General features: G+C 43.4%; 1 protein-coding gene across 1 annotated transcript in view; it reads right to left on the bottom strand.

Annotated features, from left to right (window-relative positions):
- CCDC171 (coiled-coil domain containing 171) overlaps positions 1 to 6,860 on the bottom strand; it is a 354,732-nt gene extending 347,872 nt beyond the window's left edge. The window contains exons 1-2 of the mRNA XM_021063474.1: positions 6,575 to 6,860; positions 4,574 to 4,630 (exon numbers count right to left, since the gene is read on the bottom strand). The gene's annotated coding sequence lies outside the window, so the exon portion shown is untranslated. The remainder of the gene's footprint in view (positions 1 to 4,573; positions 4,631 to 6,574) is intronic.

Below are 9,362 nucleotides of genomic sequence, written 5' to 3' on the forward strand. Positions count from 1 at the left end.
GTTAACCGCTGAGCCACAAAGGGAACTCCCAGTCTTTTAATTTTTCTATAATTTCCTTATTAATTTTCATGACAGAGTTTATCAAAATCCTATCTAAGGTAACTAAATAGAGAAACTAAAAATCATGGGCAACATTTACAACAAAAAGAATTACAAAATACAAATGAAGCAGGGCAAACCACTGAGAGCCAAAATACCTGCATGGGAGCGGAAGTGTCTACAGAGAAGAAAGAAGAGAGAAATAATAAGACTGCAGCTGAAAGAACCCCCAATGGGTCGACAGAGAGTTAATGCAAGGCACTGCAGGACAATCTGAGAGCAGATGAAACTGGCACATGAAACAGGCATATGGTAAGAGAGTCTTAAAAGGGTTAGTACAGTCAAGCCTCATGGACTTTGATAAATGACCTGCTGAGGTCCCATTCCTGGAGAGGGCCCCACACTAACGAGAATCAGCAGAGGATGGAACCAAAACTGAGCAGAGGCGTTCCCACCGTGGCGCAGTGGTTAATGAATCCGACCAGGAACCATGAGGTTGCGGGTTTGGTCCCTGCCCTTGCTCAGTGGGTTGATGATCCGGCGTGCCATGAGCTGTGGTGTGGGTTGCAGACTCGGCTCAGATCCAGCGTTGCTGTGCCTCTGGCATAGGATTCAATGAAGTTAGAAAAACATTCTTGATCCTTATTCAAAGTTCAGGTAAACTAACCTTCCATAAGGTTAGTGCGCTCCTGTGGTACAGGAGGTTAAGGATCTGGCATTGGCATTGTCACTGCAGTGAGGTGGGTCACTACTGTGACCCAGGGTTTGATCCCTGGCCTGGGAACTTCCTCATGCCATAGGAGCAGCCAAAAAAAAAAAAAAAAAATACATAGAATGTTTAAAAAGCTGCAATTTTTTTTTTTTAAAGCAACATTACAGTAGTATAGTGGAGTTCCTATTCCGGCTCAGCTGTAACAAACCTGACTATTATCCATGAGGATGCAGGTTTGATCCTTGGCCCAACTCGGTGGGTTAAGGATCCAGGGTAGGTCAGAGATATACCTCGGATCTGGCATTGCTGTGGTTGTGGCTACGGCATTGGCCAGCAACTGCTGCTCCAATTCGACCTTTAGCCTGGGAATTTCCATAAGCTGTGGGTGCAGTCCTTAAAAAAAAAAAAAATTAAAGTAGTATAGTTAAGTCCTATAGAAACATAAGAAAAAAAAAAGAGTAAGGGAGTTCCCATCACAGCACAGCAGAAAAGAATCCAGGTGGTGGGTTCGATCCCTGGCCTCACTCAGTGGGTTAAGGATCCAGCATTGCTGTGAGCTGTGGTGTAGGTTGCAGATGCGGCTCAGATCTGGCATTGCTATGGCTGTGATGTAGGCCAGCAGCTGTAGTTCTGATTGGACCCCTAGCCTGGGAACCTCCATATGCCACAGGTGTGGCCCTAAAAAGCCAAAAAAGAAAAGAGAGAGAGAGAGTAAAGAGTAGAATAGACTTTTACAAATCAAAGAATGACAGAAAGACATGCCCACAAAACAGATGAAAATTTTAATTTACTGTTTCAAAATGAGCTAAAAGACATTAACAAAATGGTGTAAGACATGAAAGAATAGAAATCAAAATAAGAAAACCTCAGAAATCAGGTGACAAAGATCAGAAAGGATTAGAAATAAAAGAAAAAATCATTTCTGTAATGAAGACTAAATGAGAGGGAACATAAGAGTAAACACACATGATAGGAGTTCCCATTGTGGCTCAGTGGGTTAAGAACCCAACTAGTATACATAAGGATCTGAGGTCAATCCCTGGCCTTGCTCAGTGGGTTAAGGATCCAGCATTGCTGGGAACTGTGGTGTAGATGCCAGATGCAGCTCAGATCCCACGTTGCTGTGGTTGTGGTGTAGGCCAGCAGCTGTAGCTCTGATTCCACCCCTAGCCTGGGAACTTCCATATACTGCAGGTGCAGCCCTGAAAAGCAAAAAAAAAAATAGACATGATAAAAAAAAAAATGCCTTAAAGTTCACATGAAATGAAAAAGAGGTAAAAGTTTTAAACAAAAAAAAAAAAAAAAGAAGAAACAGATCAAAATTCAAAACGAGGATATCCCATTGTGGCTCAGTGGAAACGAATCCAACTAGTACCCATGAGGACGCAGGTGCAAACCCTGGTTCACTCAACAGGTTAAGGATCCAGCATTGCTGTGAGCCCTGGTATAGGCTGCAGATATGGCTTGGATCTGGTGTTGCTGTGGCTGTGGTGTAGGCTGGCGGCTACAGCTCCAATTAGACCCCTAGCCTGGGAACCTCCATATGCTGCGGGTACGGCCCTAAAAAAGAAAAAAAAAAAAGAAGAAGAAAGAAAGAAAAAAGAAACAGATCAAAATGATTCAAGAGAAAGTGACAAAAATACTGAAAACAGGCAAAGAATAACCAACATGTAGATAATAGCAGTCCTTGAATAAGATCAAAGCAAGAGAAACAGAACAAATACTGAAAACTATACCTCAAGAAAAAGTTTCTGAAATACAAAAAGATTTTAATCTACACTTTCAAAAAACAAACTGCATATCTGAGAACTCTGACCTAGCACATTCAACACAAAGACACATTCTAAATAACTACTGGACTTTAACAAAAACTTGTACACAGAGTTCCTGTAGTGGCTCAGTGGTTAACGAACACGACTAGCATTTTTGAGGCCTTGCTCAGTGGGTTAGGGATCTGACGGTGCCATGAGCTGTGGTGTAGGTCACAATGAGGCTCAGATCTGGCGCTGTTGTGGCTGTGGTGTAGGCCAGCAGCTACAGCTCCAATTGAGCCCTAGTCTGAGAACTTCCATATGCCAGCGGGTGCGGCACTAAAAAGACCAAAAAAAAAATTTGTATAGAAATGTTCATAGCAGCATTTTTCATAAGTAGCCAAAAAGTGAAAGCAATCCAAATAAATATTCATCAAGTGATCAATAGATAATAAAATATGAAATACTATTCAACCATAAAAAGGAATGAAATACTGATAAATGCCACAACATGGAAGAACTTTGAAAACTTCATGCTAAATGAAAGAAGCCAGACACAAAAGGCCACATACTGTATAACACCATTCATATGAAATGTGCAGAATAAGGTAAATCCACAGAAACTGAAAGTAGACTTGAGGTCATCAGAGGGTAGACAGAGGGGGAACTGGGTCTGACTGCTAGCAGGTATGAGATTTCTTTTGGGAAGTGATGTAAATGTTCTGGAATTTGATAGTGGTGATTGCTGTACAAAGTGAATAAATTTAAAACCTTTGAAATGTATACTTTAAAAAAGGTGACTTTTACATTAGGTGAAATATATCTCAATTTTTTAACTATATCATCATAAAAATATATCCTGTCTATAGTCTCCTTTGGCAAACTCTTATTTTCTTCCTCTCTGACATCAGCTCTTGGTGACACCAGGGTTCAAGGGCCTGCCTGTGTATTTGAGGAAAACTAAAATCAATGAAGGGCCAAATGTAGGTCTGCGGCTGAATTTAAGCTATGATGGGATTTCTTTAATATTCAATATGGCAAGAGAAAATGTAGCAAAATCTCCCTTTTCTTCCACCAGAATGAAAGAGGAAATGATGAGGAAGGTCAAGTAGCTAGGTACAGTAATGAAAACAACAGTGGGATAGGAAGCTAAGTCAAAGAATTGCAGGGTCCCCACATAAATACATGTTCCTAGCTTTACTTGACACTTCCCTTTGAAATAACACAAGATAAACAACAATTTGCTCATCTTTATGTGTAATTAAAAATTTGTTATGATATGCAATCAATGCAGCCCTTTTTTCCTTCAGTACCTATGTAACTCTGCTACTCCCTGCTGTCATCATTCCTACTGTGACAAACATCCCTTCTCCAGGTATCATGCTAAAAACTTTTTCACTGATTATCTTATTTCACTCTACAACAACCCCAAGGGAAGACACTGTTAATATTCCAATTTTCTACCTGAGGAGACTAGAACTTAAAGATATTTAGTCACTTGTCCGAACTCACATCTCTAGTAAGTGACAGAGTCAGGATTCTAACCCAAATTGACTGACTCCAGAGCTCTGCTGTGTGTCTTGCTATTGATATGACTCATTCTAACCAGGGAGCATGTGAGAACCCCTTGGCAGATATGCACTTCTACTCCATGCTGCAGATTTCCTAGCACAGATCATTCTTCCCTACATCCAAACTAACTACAAGTCAGGGTCTTCTTAACGAAAGATGGCTCAGACCACCAGTGATTTCTCAACCAGGTGGGATTTCCACAGACTTGGGCCAAAATCAGGCCATCCTTCGGGCAATAATGGATAAAAGCAAAGTGTAAATCAGCTTTTTATGTTAATGTGTTATGAGCACATTAACTTAATCTTCTGGACTACTCGCACCATTCCTATTAAAATAGACAAGTGGGTGTTGTGTATATCATTCTTCAATAAGAAGTTTTTAAGAAATAGGTAATAGGGCAATTGAAGCCAAGGGATCAATGGCTGGACATCCTGAGAGTAAGTACCAGCCAGAAAGACATTTAGATTTCCGAGCCACTGCTGGTAGATAGTTTTCCTACCTCACATCTGAGTCCTTCTGTAGGTCATCCAGAATGTACTCATCTCTCTCAGCGTGTCTGCACAGACCAGGGGAAAGGGGAAGGTTAGAGAGGATGAAGAGATAAAAGCTACTATTACTGAGCATTTCCTACCTTCCAGACACTACACTAAGTACACCTGATCTGAGTCTTTCCAATAACCCTAAAGACCATTTGGTACATTTCATAGATGAGAACATTGAGGCTAGTAGAGATTAACTTGCGTGAACATATCCACTGGGAGGGTTAGAATTCAAACTCATGTTCTGCTGACTCCTAAATCCATCCTCTTTCATACCAGTGTTGTAATCAGCGGTAACCACATCTGTGTTGGGGATGCCTATCAACCAAAAACATATTTCACCTTTAAAAGAGACGTTTGGTTCTGGCATCAAAATAAGATCAAGGTGGGAGTTCCCACTGCGGCTCAAGGGATTACAACCCTGACTAGTATCCATGAGGATGCGGGTTCCATCTGATCCCAGGCCTAATTCAGTGGGTTAAGGATCTAGCAAGCGTCTTAGTTGCTGTGGCTGTGGTGTAGGCCAACAGCTGCAGCTCCATTTCAACCCCTAGGAACTTCCATATGCCACAGGTTCAGCCCTGAAAAGAAAAGGGAAAAAAAAGATCAAGACAGGAGTTCCTGCCATGGCTCAATGGTTAACGAATCCGACTAGGAACCATGAGGTTGCAGGTTCAATCCCCGGCCTTGTTCAATAGGTTAAGGATACAGCGTTGCCAGTGAGCTGTGGTGTAGGTTGCAGATGCGGCTAGGATCCCGAGTTGCTGTGGCTCTGGCGTAGGCCGTCGGCTACAGCTCCGATTAGACCCCTAGCCTGGGAACCTCCATATGCTGCGGGTGCAGCCCTAGAAAAAGCAAAAAGACAAAAAAAGAAAAAAAAGAAAGAAAGAAATCAAGACAAATGGGCTGAGACAATCAAAGTATTTTAGCATTAAATGGGACTTTAGAGACCAAGTCTATCCTCCTTATCTGATAGATAAGGTACCTTAAGGCCTAGGGAGCTTAGGTGATTCACCCGAGGTCACAGATCTAACAAAAGACTTCCCTGGAACTGATGCAGAAAGCTTCAGACCAAAATTACTGCCTTCATCTTTCCATTTAGCAGGTTGCACTGTCTTTGTTTCCTTTTCTTTTCACGGGAAACTCTGTTCGTTTGCTGCTCTGGGCTTGTGTTGCTGTTACTAGGCACTAACGGTTCAATACAACAAGTGACAAAAAAAAAAAAAAAAAGTAGGCTCTTTTCTCCAAGATAACGAAAACAACTATAAAACATCAATGTGTTGTATTGTGTTCAAGAATTGGACACCAGCTGAAATTGCTTCTCAGGTAAACATATGCAGTATCATTGGAGATCTGCTTAAAACGAAAAAGTGTATTTGCCTAGGATAAATATCACATGGAATAAAGAACAGTCAAAAGGAGGATCCACTTCTGCAGAACTGTACTGCCTCGAAAAAAACTCAGCTCTCCCTTCTGCCTCTTAGAGTGGTGGAGTAGAAGCTACAAAAGACAGCCTAGTACAACTCCTCCTTTAGTTTATCTAGCATTTATAGAATGTCTACTGTGTGGCTGGCATTTTCATTTTAAAAGGATGAAAAAGACCTGGTCCTTGTCCTCGAAGGACTTACTGATTCTTGAGAGGGAAAGAGCCCAGCAGTTCGAAGTTGTAAACTTAAGAAGCTCCAAGTCTAGGTCCTCTGGGTCCTGCCCTCTGGTCCCTACCCAGCCCTCTGGGTACTGAGGCAGCGGTCGCTGGCTAGGATGCTCGGGGAAGATCTTCCTCCAGAAGGATGGAGAAGCCAATCCCGAGCAGCTGGAGGCGTGTCCTCATAGACGACACGAACAATCACAAAACAGCCCCACAACACTCACTCACTGGAGCCCCCCCCCCTCCATACCGTTCCTCTGAGCACCTTCCCGCCCAAGTCGTTTGCCTCCAAACTCCCACACCTGGTGGTTACCTCAGGGGGCTCCCGTGAAGCAGACTGCACACCCAAGACCTCTGGGGGCAGCTTCCAATCTCAAAGACTGAGAGGCCAAAGCGGACCGCGGGGTCAGAGCAAAAATCATTGGAACTCGACGGACTCTAGGACCCGGGGAGAGGGAACAAAGAGCACGGGGGAGGGGAACAGAAGGGGGACTAGCCCCTGGGAGACAGTGTTTATAACGGCCACTTCCGGAAACTCGACTTCCCTCAAAGACCTCCGCAGACTTTGGCTAGCCTCCCAGCCCGACCCGCCCCTTTCCTCCCGCCTCCCGCAGCTCCGGGATAAGCACTCGGAGAACACCGGGCTCCGATTGGAAGAGCCTGGCCCGCGAAGCTGGGCGGCTTCGCTGGGAGGCCAGCCGGCGCATGCGCCGTTTCCGGGGAGCGGCGCGCTCGCGACCGCGCGCGATCCCGCGTGTGGTGCGTCCTCCCCCCGCGTGAGGACGCCTCGGCCCACGCTCTAGTGCGGTGGTCTCGGGGTGAGGTGCCCGTGTCACTGTTCCGGAATTCCTAGACAGCCCGCTGTAAAAGCAGGTTTCCAAGCCCTAACCCATTTTCCCCGCCTACTGAATAAAAATCTTAAGAGGTCAGATCCTAGATCCTGCGTTTTTAAACTAGCTCCCCTGCTGAGCGTAAGTACCAGCGCAGGCCCTCGGGGTCCGCGGTCAGATGCAAGAGTCAGAAGCAAATTCTCTAGGCTCCAATTCTGTAGGAGAGGCAGGTTTCCTGCTGAGATCGCTCACGGTGTTTCGAGTCCCCTCCTTCCATGCCCATTGTATCCCAGCTTGTGGTTGTAAACCGGGACGGGAAAATACGGGTCAGTGCGCTGATGCTGTTGCAGCGTCTTTTCATTATAAATATTACATAACGAGGTACCTACCAAAAAAAACTCCTTGGAGCTTTAGCATGTGCTCCAGTGTGCTCCAGCTCCCTTTCTTACCCGCCTCCGCTTCCCCACCCCCACCCAACACACACGCACACGCTTTTCTCGTTGATAATTTATACTTGGGTTTCTCCCGGTAGCCGCTTCACAATCTGCTGCCGCCTCAGGGAGAGTGGAAAACCAAATCCCCTTTTGTTCCTGGGCTTTTGAAAGCCTATTCCCCAAAGAACAATGCAAATTGGCGGGATTTTGATTAAGGATTTTATCTGCACCACCGCCACCTCCTCCTCAGGAAAAGGTGGTTAATACAAAAGGAATCTTTATGGTAACATCATCCCTTGATGATTGTCACCAACCTGAAACCAGGTGTAGGGGCCGTCTGTCCCTTGTCTCCCTGGGGATAGCCAACGGTCATAAATGCAAATACAAATTGAGATTAAAACCTTGATTCCTGTAGCACTGAAATGTTAATTGATATGAGTTTGGTCATCTAGATTAAAAAAGGAGGCCCATCCCGCTACCTAATAATTTAGTCAGAAAGAGAATAATTACTTCAAAGAAAGGAATTTTTGGAAAGGAAAAAATAGCCTACTCTAACACTTAGAAACAAAATGGAAAATTACAACAGACTAATGATATTAGGACTCTTTTTCCTTTACAAGTTTTAGATAATATTTATAAAAAACTTCATTGTATTTTAGCAAAATCACAAAATTGAATATTGTGCAGCAAGAAGACTATATGGTACAGTAATTTTTTTTTTGGTACGGTATTTTTTAATGAAAAAATGAGTGCAACGTGAAGACTTGCCGTCTTCATATATTTACTCATCCAGCATTTATGGAATACAGACCATATACCCAGCCCAGAACTAGGTGGTAGAAATGCAGGGTATGTGATATAGGTACAGTGGAATTCAGAAGGGGGAAATGTTTATATGTACCCTGAACAACGGGAGAGGCTTTATGGAGAACTTTGAGCTTTGTCTAGGAAGATGATTATAGATTGACCAAGCTAGGACTTGGAAGACATGGAAGCTACAAACAGCAGGACAGGAAACAGAGTGAGGCATTTGGAAAACTGAACAAAGCTCCCTGTGCAGTCTTGGGGTAGGCGGGTGTGAAGAATAAGATGCCAGGCTGGAAAAGTAAGCAGAACCCACATCACAGAGGGTCTTCTAGGTCATACTTAGCTTACCAAGCAACGAAACTGATGAAGGATGTTAAGCAGAAAAGTTCTAATAATTACACAATAAATCAAACTGTTTTCAAATACTTGAGGTTTTTGTTTTTCTAGTAGTTACAAGGTCAATTCTCAGTTGTCTTTTGTTTGCCTAACATGCTACTGCCTAGGAAGGTTGTACAGAAGGATACTGTCCAGCCCATTTTTTTTAGCCTCAAGAGTCACAATACTCATCTCATTCCTTCGAAATGTTCCATCCTCAGCACTCTACCAAAACAGTTTCCAAAGTCAATAATGACCTCACTACCAAATCCCAGACACCTTGAGTTCACTAAAACTTTGATCATCCTCAGATACCTCTCCAGCATAGGTGAGACTCTTTAGCCAGCGTTTAGCCAGCTCTTTGACCTTTTTGTGCTTCTCAGGAAACCCTTATCACCCTCTTGCCCCTTAAGAAAATATTTTCTCAGTTTCTGCCCTCCATGTTCATGATTTACCATATTGGCTTCCCTGTTGATGTCATCCATTCCTGCAAGTGTGAATTCTGGGTCCACAACTTTCAATTCTTTCTGTCCACCTGACTTATCATAATATCATGAACTGAGCTCTAGTTTTAAACTTTTAACTCTCATTTAAGTAGTACAGCTATAATGTCTGTCAGTATTGAATTTAGTATATCTAAAATTTAATTATCTTT

Source organism: Sus scrofa, chromosome 1 (assembly GCF_000003025.6).
Source record: "Sus scrofa isolate TJ Tabasco breed Duroc chromosome 1, Sscrofa11.1, whole genome shotgun sequence".
Lineage (NCBI taxonomy): Eukaryota > Metazoa > Chordata > Mammalia > Artiodactyla > Suidae > Sus > Sus scrofa.